We start from the raw sequence: 12,220 nt of genomic DNA, 5'->3' as shown, positions 1-12,220 counted from the left end.
TGCCCGCCCTTCTCCCAGGCCCGCCCGGGCAAACGCGGCCTGTCCCGCACAGCCAGTGAGGAGGCCGACCCCAGTGATGCTGGAAGGAGAAATTAAAGTGTATCTGAAACTCCTGAAGCGCCCTGCGAGCCCCCCACACGCTGCCAGCGGGGCCGCCTCGCCTCCTCCTCCCTCAGACCGGGCTGAGCGCAACTGGCCCACGCAGGAGACGGAGGAAGGTGCCTTCAGGATTTTACCTCAGGCCCACCCCTTTTACTTCACAAACCTGCTTCTGCTGCTTCATAGCCACCTCTTATAGCTCTCCTTTCGGAGTATTAGCGTTATTTTATGGAGAATAATTAGCAATGTGTAAGTGGGTTCCCCCCGTGGCAGGCAATGGAACAGCCTGGTGCCGCGGGCCCGCCGTTAACCCTTTCCTGCCGGATGCCGAAGGGAGCGGGAGCTGTGCGGAATCCCGGCGGGGCTCCGCTCTCCTGGAAACGGTGCGGGCCCGGCGGGGCTCCGCTCTCCTGGGAAACGGTGCGGGGTCCCGGCGGGGCTCCACTCTCCTGGGACACTGTGCGGGATCCCTGCCCTGGGACACCGCAGGGAATCCCGGCGAGGCTCCGCTGCCCCGAGACACCGTGTGGGATCCCGGCTGGGGCTCCACTCTCCTCGGAAACGGTGCGGGATTCCGGTGGGGCTCCGCTGCCCTGGGACACCGTGCGGGATCCCGGCGGGGCTCTCCTGCCCTGGGACACCGTGCGGGATCCTGGCGGGGCTCTCCTGCCCTGGGACACCGGGCGGTGCGAATTGCTTCGTTACAGGGGTTGTGTCACCCTCAAAAGGCACTTAAATGCCGTCAGGTGGGGTGGTCCAGCCTGTTTTCTTCGTAGGGTGGTGGAAACGTACGACAATGCTTAAATGGTGATTGGGGGAAATGGGTTTTCTTTTGTTTCTTTTATTGTGTTTTATTTTTTTATGATTCCCTGTGGGGAACTTTGCGGACCCAGCACGGCACCTCGCTGTCCCCCAGGAGAGCAGTCCTGGAGATGAGCATCGTCCCCGCCGAGCCGGGGAAGCTGCTCCCTCCATCTGGGCTCTGCAGAAACTCTTCTCTTCAGCAATAACTGCAGGAATGGTGTCCCGGCCCTGAGCCCTGGGGTCCTAACCTTCGTTTCTCTAAGCACTTGCCTATGTAAGGTAAGGTGGGATCAATTTTGTTATACAGTCTTTCACCATTGCAGTTGCTGAGGAATTAAAGAGAATTGTAGTAAATGTACTTACTTTTTAAAATAATGCAATGCAAGGAGTTATTTAGCTCAAATTTCTGTTTCTTTGACTACTCCTCCATTTCTCTATTTCCTCTTCCCCTCGACTTCAAGTGGTAATTCAAGCCCTCAAAAATCTTCTGTTATACTAAATAAAAGCATGTAAAAACCTATTAATTTCTTCTCAGTTTTTAGTCTCTTCAGTCTCTTGGCTGTATTAAGTACTAGAAACCCCAATTCCCGTCCTCTGATTGTCTTCTAGGTTCACGCCATTGGATCCCTTGAGAGTTTTCCCTGACCCTAATGCCTGCAATTAAATGTTTTTCTTTTGGTATCTTCCATCTTTGACATATTTTTCAGATCATGGTTCCTCCTCATAACTATGCTTTTTCTTTCCGTTCGCTTTTATTCTTTGATTCCCACAGGCTGATGTTCTGGACCATATTGAACTGTACGGTAAGAGCCATGAACATTTTTTAGGAAGAAAGGGAGGCATATAACTTAAAGTAAATGCAGAAGAAAGTTGTTACTTTTACTCCAAGTTATTAAGGTTATTAGGCATGTATTGGTACATGGGAACATGTGGAAAGACTTCTGGCAGAAGAACTTCTACAAGTTGCGCTTGTGCAGGAGAACTTTTTCCAGAAGCTTCCCAAGTGATATGAATGGATCTATGAATTGGAGTTCCCTCTGCTTAAGGCCGAGCAAGGTGTCTGACAAATCATCAATATTGGTATCATGTAACCTTTAACACACAAGGCATTGTTGCAGTTGCATAACTTCTTGTCTGAGAAGTGTTTTGTGCATTCAGTTTGTATTTCAACATCAAGCCTGCCTTACCAGTGTAGAAAGCATACAGCTGCAACCATAGCCCTCAAAAGCAAAAGGAGAAGGAAACCCATTTTGCAAAATAACAACAAAAATTTGCAAGATTTTGTTTAACACATTGCTTATGAGAAATGTCTGCTTTTGCTTAGAGAACTTGGGTGAGTTTTTTAAAAAAAGTAAACCAGGGTACTGTATTCACTCAGTAAATTTTGTTGTTTTCTTGTCAGATGTAGAGCTTTCCTTGTTATATGAAAAAGTGTTGGGAGCACTGGGAACTTGGAAGGTGGTATTGGATTCTGCTGACCTCCTGATACACTCTCAAGTTAGAAAGGTCCTCTTTTGCACTACAGCCTTGCAAGATCACTGTGATTCTTTGTTGGTTTAGTTTTGGGGTTTTATTTCTTTTGGGGTCTTTGTGTTGTGCTGGTTTTGGCTAGGGTAGAGTTTTCTTCTCAGTGGCTGGTATAGGGCTGTGTTTTGGGTTTGTGCTGAACACAGTGATTATAATAGAGTTATTTTTGTAAATGCAGAGCAGGGCTTACACAGACCCAATGCCTTTTCTGCTTCTCCTTTTTCTGGTTCTTTTCTGCTAGCAAGGATGCTGGGGGTGCATGGGAAGTTGGGAGATTACACAGCTGGGACAGGTGACCCCAGCTGACCAAAGGGATATTCCATACCACATCACATGCTCAGTATGATGAAGCATAGGGAAGAAGGAGGAAAGAGGGGATGAGTGGAGTGATGGTGTTTGTCTTCCCAAGTCACCAGTACACATGATGGATGGGGCCCCGTTCTCCTGGAGAAGGCTGAACATCTGGCTGCCCATGGGAAGCAAAGAATTAATTCCTTGTGTTACTTTGTTTGTGTCCACAGCTTTTGCTTTCCCTACTAAAATGTCTTTATCTCAGCTCACAAGTTTTGTAGCTTTTACTCTTCCAATTCTCTCCCCAGTCCCATTGGTATGGAAGTAAGTGAGTGGCTGTGTGGGGCTTGGCTGCTGGTTGGAGTTAAACAATGGCATTGCGGATTGTTATTTTGTGGGATTTACTGTTGCAATCTACAGCTTGTTTCTCTTCTTTAGAAATACACAAGGAGATAATATAAAACCTCTGTTTCTACTCTGGGTTCTGTTTTTCAAAACAGCTGTAAAGGTTTCATTGTAGAAGCTGCAATGGCTACTTTTAGTTGCATTAAGGTTGTCTGTATTGACAATTTTTTTGCAATGCATGAAACAACTGAATGCCCCTCATGGCATCTGCCAGCTTCTGTTGAGTTCTCCTGTCAAGAATTTCAGAGCTGGACCTGTTCAGCATTGAGAGGAGATGAGCAAGAGGGGACCTCATCCATGTCTATCGGTATCTGAAGTATATGGCTGTCAAGAGAACAGAACCAGGCTCTGCTTGGTGGTGCCAAGCAATAGGACAGGAGGCAACAGGAAGAAACTGATGCACAGGAAGTTCCACCTGAATATGAGGAAGAATTTCTTTACCGTGTGGGTGACTGTGCACTGGAAAGGCTGCCAGAGAGGCTGTGCAGTTTGCCTCACGGGAGATATTCAAGCACCATCTGGACACAATCCTGTGCCATGTGCTCTGGGATGGCCCTTGCCTGAGCAGGGAGGTTGCACAAAGTGACCCACTGTGGTCCCTTTTGCCTTACCCATTGTGTGATTCTGTGAATATATTGAAGTGTGGAAAAGGAAAATTGTTAGGTCAGAGAAAGAGCACTAAACACGATAATGACATGTGAAGATAAAAATTACACCCTTTAATAGCTGAAAGCTGTTGGAAACATACACTAATATATGCCTCAACCCCTGTAAAATTTTGTGAATAGTTACATGTCCCTCTAAAATCCCTGAAAGTATCAATATAGCTTTTGAATCTTAGCACTACTTGGATGTATAGTTTGTCCTGGAACCAAATTTTTCCTTTAAAGCTGCAAAAAAGGATAATATGTGTTAGAAATCTTCCTCTATTCTTTGAATGTTTACCCCATGGATGTGTTTTTTCCGTTCTTGTCTTCTTATCCTTGTTTCAGGAGTTGTGCAACTTGTGTCCAGTTGTTTTTCTTCTATGAAATAATTATGCAAGTTTGTGGCTCATTAATTTACAAGAAACCCATTATTTTTAGTGAATAACAGTTAGGGAACAATTTCTGATTTTTAACCTGAAGTTCTTGGTCCAAGGAGGTAGAAGTTTAAAAAAGGTGATTTACCCAGAGCTCTTAAGTTAGTCCTTGCACATACTCTGATGTTACATTCAGCCTCCTATCTGGGTCATAAAGATTTAGATGAATCAGGTAATGTGTATATATGTATGGCCACACTTCACGAATGAAGATTTGGGCAGGGCTCTCCCCACGTGGGTGTGTGGCCTTCGAGCCTGCGCAGTGGATTTTTTAGGTGAGGCACAGCGTGCAGAGAACTGGCCCCACCGTTTCGCTGTCCAAGCCCGCTCGGCCGTGGCAGATGGACCTCAAGACTGTCACAGCACCCGGTACTAACCGGGGCTGACCCTGCTGAGCATCCGAGATCTGACGGGATCGGATGGCAGGGAGGCATTGAGCTGCCCGGTACGGTCTCCACTGAGACTCGAACCCATGACCTTGTGATCCAGAGTCCGGAGAGAGTCCGGAGTGCTCATCATTACACCACGTGACCGCCCAGATAATGTGTCATTCATCAGTTAATCCATCAGTTAGGGAGTTCAGTCAGGAAGCTGCTCTCACACTCCCAGAGCTCAGCTGTGTTACGGGCAGTGGGGTTCTTCCCCACTAGATGGTGGTGCAGGAGCAGCTCCGGCTTCCCTATTTGAAGGGAGAGCGTTCCTAGTTGAAAACAGTCTCTAAGACGTAAGTAGATAATTAAAAGTACTTTCAAACGAACTTCTTCCCTGTTTTGTGGAAAGCAAAGACTCCGATAAGATTATAAAGACGGACAAATTTCATTACGAGAGAGGAAGTGTTTGAGTCACTCAATGAATGTAAGTATGTGTGATGGTAACACTAACGTGCAAAACTTACTAGAACACTTTGGAGTAAATGTATTTCCAAAATTTGATATTCCAAATGGTGGCAGTCATAATCTTTCGTCTAACTCAAAAAGAATGGTTTAATTCAGTACAAAGCAAAAAATCCATATGGCATGATTGATTCTGTGAAAGACCTTAGTTATATCAGAGAGATATCTGTGAAACTGCTTTTCGTATGTAAAGGCAGCAGCAGAAGTTGAAACTGTGACTATATTTAGAAAGACATACATTTGTATAAAAATATATAAACATAAGGCAACTGGATGTTACAGAGCTGTGAGGAAATAATGGTGCACATGAAACGTAAATAGCAGCAATCCAAATCCTCCCCCTTTTCTCTTACCTATGAAACTTCAGTTTCTTTAAAAGAAACAGGCAAAATCCCTTTCAGTTGAGCAGTTATAGAAGTGTGTACTGCTTACAAAAGGCTTACTCCACAGCTCTTGCTCTCCCAGTGGTTTCCTCTGATTCTCTGCATGTTATCTCAGCACTTATTCTCGAGGCCTGACACTTCTAAGAGGGTGTGGGTTATCTGAGATGCAGGCTAGAACCATGAAAATGCAGCATGTTGAAAATAGGAACCCTGAATAATAAAGTTACTTTGTAAAGATTTGTTTGTTAATCCTTAGTGAGAAGCTTTTACAGAAAGAATAAGTGAATCGCTTAGAGTAAAAAAATAGCTTCACTCCCTACACTGAAAAATTTAAACTGGGCTTTGCATTTTTCCTTGTCAGCATCCAGTTTTATTTATGAAATACTAAATTGTGAAAATATCCTGGTACAAATTGTTGCTATTAGAATTAGTCAGGAAGTTAAACATTTTAGGAAATAAGAGGTTTTCCAGTATGGCTTGTTTTGTTATCAGTGTGATTATTTATATCAGATACCAACACATCCTGGCTGAACCATCTCAGTTCAGATCTTCTGTCTGACTTTCTTGACAGGTACCTTGATGTCCTTCATTCTGTCCTACTGTATCCCTTGTAATATCCTAAAGGTGCTCTTCACAACATTGATAATTATCTTTACGGACAGTAAAAAGTCTTTTTCTTGAGATATCTGTGAGCATTTTTCCTTACTGCTATTGCCCTGAGTAGGGCCAGATGACATGGTGATAATGTCTCCAGCCTATACTGTAGAAACACCAATAGTGTTGCAGTAGTGGATGAAAAATAAACAAATGAAAAAAATGCCATAGAGATATTTCATTAATGTTATGCCATGCATTTGCTGGAATTTCCACATGCAATTTAGTTTTTCTTCTTCCCTTGACTGATAAAAATGCTTGGATATCAGCTATTGTAAAATGATCCTGTCCACCTTTTTACTCTGGGAACACATACATTTTAACACATTTTTTCTAATGCCTAACCTGGTTCCTACAGTCTTTTCTGCTTCTAATCCAGTTTCTGTTTTCATTTTTACAACCTACTGTAGTCTTTGTTTGAGAAAGAGATTTCAAGAGATGTCTAGATATCCTCCATTAAAAATAGATAAATGTAACATTTCACAGTCTCATCCCTGAAATAAATGATTTTTGGAACCACAGATCTAGACATCAGATTTACAAATTTGAAACAGACAGATTTAGCAAAGCAAAAAGAGAGAAAAAAAGGTAATCTAAATTTTTCAGCAGATAGGTTCATGAAATGGTAAAGCAACAGCATTAAAAAGAAGGTAGTGTTGAGCAAAGAAGTGATTTTTCCATCTTCGAATAATGCTTGCCACATGCTGCCAAATTCGTTTGTGCCAGTATCTAGCTGACATTTGAAACTGTATTCAGTATAATGTAAGAAATGGTATAGGAGCATTATGTACATTAAGAGTGAGGGAGAGTTTGATCCTGGAAGATCACATGGAACAGAAAAATGAAGAACTAAAGTGCAGCTAGAGTGGTCCAAAAGATTTGTGAAATATGATTTGTTTTTAAAAAGCCAAGTTCATGCTTTCCTCTTTACTGGTATTTATCCATGTGTCCATTATTTGCATGTTTTATTGTTGTTTTTATCAATTTCCCTGCAGTGAACATTCCAGGTTTTAGTTCCAAGTATATTGGGCAAATTTTAATAACAGAAATTTTATTTGATGATGGTTATGTAGTGATACAGAAATTATGGGAGTTTTACAGGTAAGAAAAAGAAAACATATTTCATCTTTTAATAAAATAACATCATTTCAATTAAAGTGATGAAAGTAATGTCTTGACACAAAATTTATACAGAAATGAACTGAGAACCAAGACTTCCTCAAAGGCATTTAGCAGTAACTTACTAATCATTGTGTCATTTAGAATTGTGGTTATGTATTATAATGTGTTATTATGTATTACATATGCTCTGCTGCATTGTGATTTGAGTTCTAGTTTTTAAAACTGGCAAATATGCATTGTACTTTCTTAATGTATTTGTAGAAATTCCATAAATACAACTATAAATTAATTTCTCTCATACAATGACTATTCTGTTTTACATCTAGCTGACTATTTACATGAATAATAAACTTCCCTATCATGTTTCCATCATAAGTAGACTCAGTACGTGCCACATAATCATTTTTAATCAATTAATAGAATCTGATAATCTGTTCTTTATGCAGTGCCTACAGTGATAAATGCACATGTTATGTATATCTATTTTGAACCAAACACTTATTCATTAGTACTTTTGGTTAGCCTTGATACAGTAAATTTTTCCATTTATAAAGAAGAAATGAAGACAGAGGTGTCTTTAAAACAACTCTCTCATAGTGTCTCTGTGATATTGCTGAAGTGGCCACTGAGGAAAGGACACACCTTTGTTCAGATCCAGTCACTGTTGTCTGTTGGACAGTGTTAGTATAAAGCTGAAATTTTCTTCCCAACAGCATTTTGACTTGAGCAATTTCAAGTGTCTGGAAGCTATATAATATCAGATTTATAGTTAGAAACTTTCAACTCCATTGAATGAAAGCTGTATCTGCACTACATGTCTCATTTTCAATCCCTTATGTATCTTCCAGATCCTGAACATAAATTTCCCTTCTGCCCCTCCAATGCTTTTTGCTACTGTTGGCACTGTCACTTTCTCTGCTTTAACTCCTGGGATCTGGCTCATTCATCCATTTCATTTCAGCTAATTTCCAGTTTTCTACCCTGAGGTATGGAATCTGTTTTCTAAGCCTCAGTCTTTATTGTTAAAAAATCTACTGTTTGTATGAAAGAGAGTATATATGTTGTTTTTTATGATAGTTACTAGCACAGAATGCCGGCAATCTGTACTACATCCAAGATTTGTATCAGACAGTTTCTAATGTTAGAAAAGTTCTGTAACCCTTAATATACGTATCATCTATGTATGTATGTATGAATCTATCTATCTATCTATCTATCTATCTATCTATCTATCTATCTATCTCTATTTATTTTAAGGTGAGTGATTTCTTTTAGGGTTATGAGTTTCCCAGTTTTAAAAAACATGTTATCACACTGCAGTGTTTGGAAACGTAGCCAGTAATGCATCCATTTGTGCAGTGAGAACAAAAACAAATCAAGGAGATAAAAAGTAACTGTCCAAGATTAATTAAATTCAATTTAATTTAAATTAGACTAAGTTTATATTTTATTTACAAACTGCCACATTGAATTTTTCCTTCTGCCAAAGCATATCAAAGTAAAGAGCTGGAAATCTTATTACCTTATCAAGATCATGATCTGTTTGGTCTAATAGTAATTTCCTAAGTCTCATGATTATAGAATATGAATATAGAATATAGAATATGAAACCTTATTAGGGGGATAGACAAAGAAGGAGAGTAAGATATTAGTCCATATATTGAGGCATGCATCCTTCCTCTGAGAGGCAGAATCTGTCAGGAGATAAACCTGTTTGAAGTCCGTAGTGATGATAAAAGAGAAAAATCACAAAGGTACTTCCATGGTTAGTGAGGATAAAACATCAATCAAAGGTGATGAGGTAGATGAAATAATTTCAGACTAGGCTGGACTTTGGTAGAAGTGCAGCATGGAGCAAACCCCAAAATATTAACAAGTTTTTTGAATGTATTGGCCAGATTTGTTATTCCAACAGTAAGAAGGAAAATAGGATGAAATGCATCTGGTGTTCCATATAGAGTGAGAATTTGAAGGTGAAAAGCAACACTGGTGATTGTGGTAATGAAATTATAAAATTCATTACTTCTAGGATGAAAATAAAATTATGATTAGTGAAAAATCCCACAGGAAAGAATTCTATAGGAATAAAGAGCTCAGGATTGCCAGCAGATGCTTAGAAAGAAATTGTAAAGGGCATAAAAGAGAAATATTTCAAAGTGAAGGAGGCTGGAATAATAAAATGAAAAATGCAGGATGGAGAATGACAGATTTGCAAAGAAAGATCAGAGAGTATTGGTAGCTATCCTGAATATCCATTACCACTGTTGTGGTACTGTCCAGTGATCAAGTACAATGTATAGATGATTAAATAAGAATATACTCAGTAAGATATATGAAGTAATATGTCCACTGCATTTGAAACTCATAAAGCCTAAAATGCAGTGCTTTTTTTTAGGTTTTGATGAGCGCATTTCATTAAAGTTTTGGGCAACTGGAGAAAAGCTCAAAGGATCAGTAAAAACAGCCTTCTGGAAAACATGACATGCCCAACAACATGAACAAAATGAACTGAACAAAAGGATGAATGAACAAAATAACTTACCAAAATGAATTCAGGCTGTTCAGCCAAAGGTAGGATGGCTTGTGTTCAAATATGCTAAGTGTATCTGAAAATGGGAATCTGAAATGTTTGCTCTGAGACAAGAAATAACAGCTCAGTTTGCAGGAAGAAAGATTTATGTTCAGCATTAGAGGGGAAAAAGAAAAAGCAGCATTTTCACACTTGGGTAGTTAAATACTGAAGTAGATGGCTGGACAGATTGTGCTATCTTTGTCACTGAAGGTTTAAGGACAGGTGCTGTGAGCAGTTTAGATCTTGTCTTTGGGCAAGAGAAATCAATTGCCTGAGATTCTTAGATTTTATATCTTCTTTATAGAATGAAGATGACAGTGACAAAAAAGCACAAGGTAAATAAACATAGTATTTGTCTAAATGATTGTACTCTACTAACACAGGTTGGGCAGTTAAATGCCTCCTGACATCCGATCCCGTCAGATCTCGGAAGCTAAGCAGGGTCAACCCCGGATTAGTACTTGGATGGGAGACCTCCTGGGAAATGCCGGCAGATGAACCTCAGGACACGCTGTGCCTCACCTAAAATCCACTGCGCAGGCTGGAAGGGCACACCCACGTGGGGACAGCCCTTCCCAAATCTTCGTTCGCGAAGTTTGGCCATACATACTAACACAGGTACAGATTTGTACTGGTATTTAAAAAAACAGAAGACACGCATTTTTAGCTTCCAGTTGGAATATAAGTTTCCAACCATGAATATAAACAAATTTCATCTCTCTAATGAGACATTGATGATAAGCATTTTTTAAAAATTCAGTGTATTCTGAAGGTAATGGAATTTTTACCTATTTTAATGTATTTTATGTACTTCCACAGTAATATAAGCAAGGTAAAGGCTTAATTCTTTTTCAAGGACTGATTTGATGTAGTCTTTTGATTTAACCGTCTTCAGATTGTACTTATTGTGAAATAATTTATTTCAAATGGATCTCCATCACTCAATACCTGCAGAGCAACACTTGCAAATGTGAGTCCTATCCATTGCAGTGGCTGTCTTGACTTGGTCATGACTGTGGGACTGAATTTAAAATACTAAATTATATTAAATGAAGTTTAAAGTATGGAGCTGCAGTTAAGATGCTCTTTGGCCATTTACGCTATGCCTATTAGTCAATAATAAATTTTATTGCCTTTTAACTTTTCATCATTTGTTGGTTGGATTTTTTTGTTTGTTTTGCTTCAGTTTTTTTCCCACAATCAACAGTAACTCATAGATGATAAAAACCTTTCTCAAGTTGATAACAGTAAAGAGTTTGCTATCAAAAATTGCTTTTTAAAAATTGATTTACTTTTGATACTTTGTGTGACAGAAAGCTACATTCATAAGCAACATTTCAGGTACTATAGGAGTGGTGGGATAACTGTAATAGTTTAAGGATATAAGGAAAGCTGAAACGGCCCATGTTAATTAGGGACTGTAGATTGTAAATCCAATGGCAATGATAATGACTTTACTGTGTAGGCAGGAATTGGAAGCAAATCCCAATTAGTCTGCTTTCCTTTCTTGCATGTGTTGGATGCATTCTAATTGAAATAACACATTTTAGTTTCTTCTGTGTTTTAGTTAGGGTTGGATTATGATTATCATATAGTTTTGTTCAACATATTTGGTGCATGTGCTTGATGAATCATTCCAATATGATGAGAGACCTGACCTAAAGTCTGATACTGTCAATAAAAATCTCCTATGCACTTAAAAGGAAATAAAGCTAGGCTCTAAATGAGCTTTTGTGAGCAGCTTGTATTCCAACAAGCTATTACACTTTTATATTGTTCAACACAGCCTTTGTATGTTTGTGTTACTGGGAAAGACAAAGAGTGTGGGTGTCACCTACAGAATGAAAATCCATATTTTTCAAGCATGTGCGGGATTTTTTGCTGCTTCATATTTTCCAAGGAAGGGTATCAATATGAGGAAATCCAGCTTAATCTGATTTTATTTCTTTTTATATTTGGTTTTTATGCCTACAGTGACTGGTTGAAGCAGTCATCCAAGTAGCAATATTTAACTTGCTTTGTATTTTACTTTTCACAAATGTAGAGGATGCATCTTGAAGATCTACAAAAAGAAATATTTTCTATAGAATTACGTAGCTACTTGGTTCTGGTTTTATCCAAAGTGAGGGGGAGATAAACAGAAAAAAATAAAACACTACTCTCATGTAACATTTATTGAGTTTTTAATTATTACAATAGAAACAACCACTGCCTGTCCTCTAGAAGTTTATTACTAGCACCTGTCCTGCTTCCTGGGATTACAGATGTCTGGTAAAGCTGACTTCTGTCTTCACCTCAGCAACAGACAGTCTTTTCTGCAGAACAAACATCTACTCCTTTCAGTTATTTGCTTTCTCTTCTCTTGTCACTGTGAATGGAAAACACAAAA

The 12,220-nt window shown here is 39.5% G+C and overlaps 1 long non-coding RNA gene across 1 annotated transcript; it reads left to right on the top strand.

The window, feature by feature from the left end:
• The first annotated feature begins 443 nt into the window (after positions 1 to 443).
• LOC139684499 (uncharacterized) lies at positions 444 to 11,021 on the top strand. The gene is made up of 3 exons (XR_011699922.1): positions 444 to 1,182; positions 9,655 to 9,830; positions 10,215 to 11,021. It is a non-coding gene; the product is annotated as an uncharacterized lncRNA (long non-coding RNA).
• Positions 11,022 to 12,220: the final 1,199 nt, after the last annotated feature.

The sequence above is a fragment of the Pithys albifrons genome, chromosome Z (genome assembly GCF_047495875.1).
Source record: "Pithys albifrons albifrons isolate INPA30051 chromosome Z, PitAlb_v1, whole genome shotgun sequence".
NCBI classification, from domain to species: Eukaryota; Metazoa; Chordata; class Aves; order Passeriformes; family Thamnophilidae; genus Pithys; species Pithys albifrons.
The sequence above is the reverse complement of the archived record's forward strand: the minus strand, read 5'-3'. Positions and strand labels throughout refer to the sequence as shown.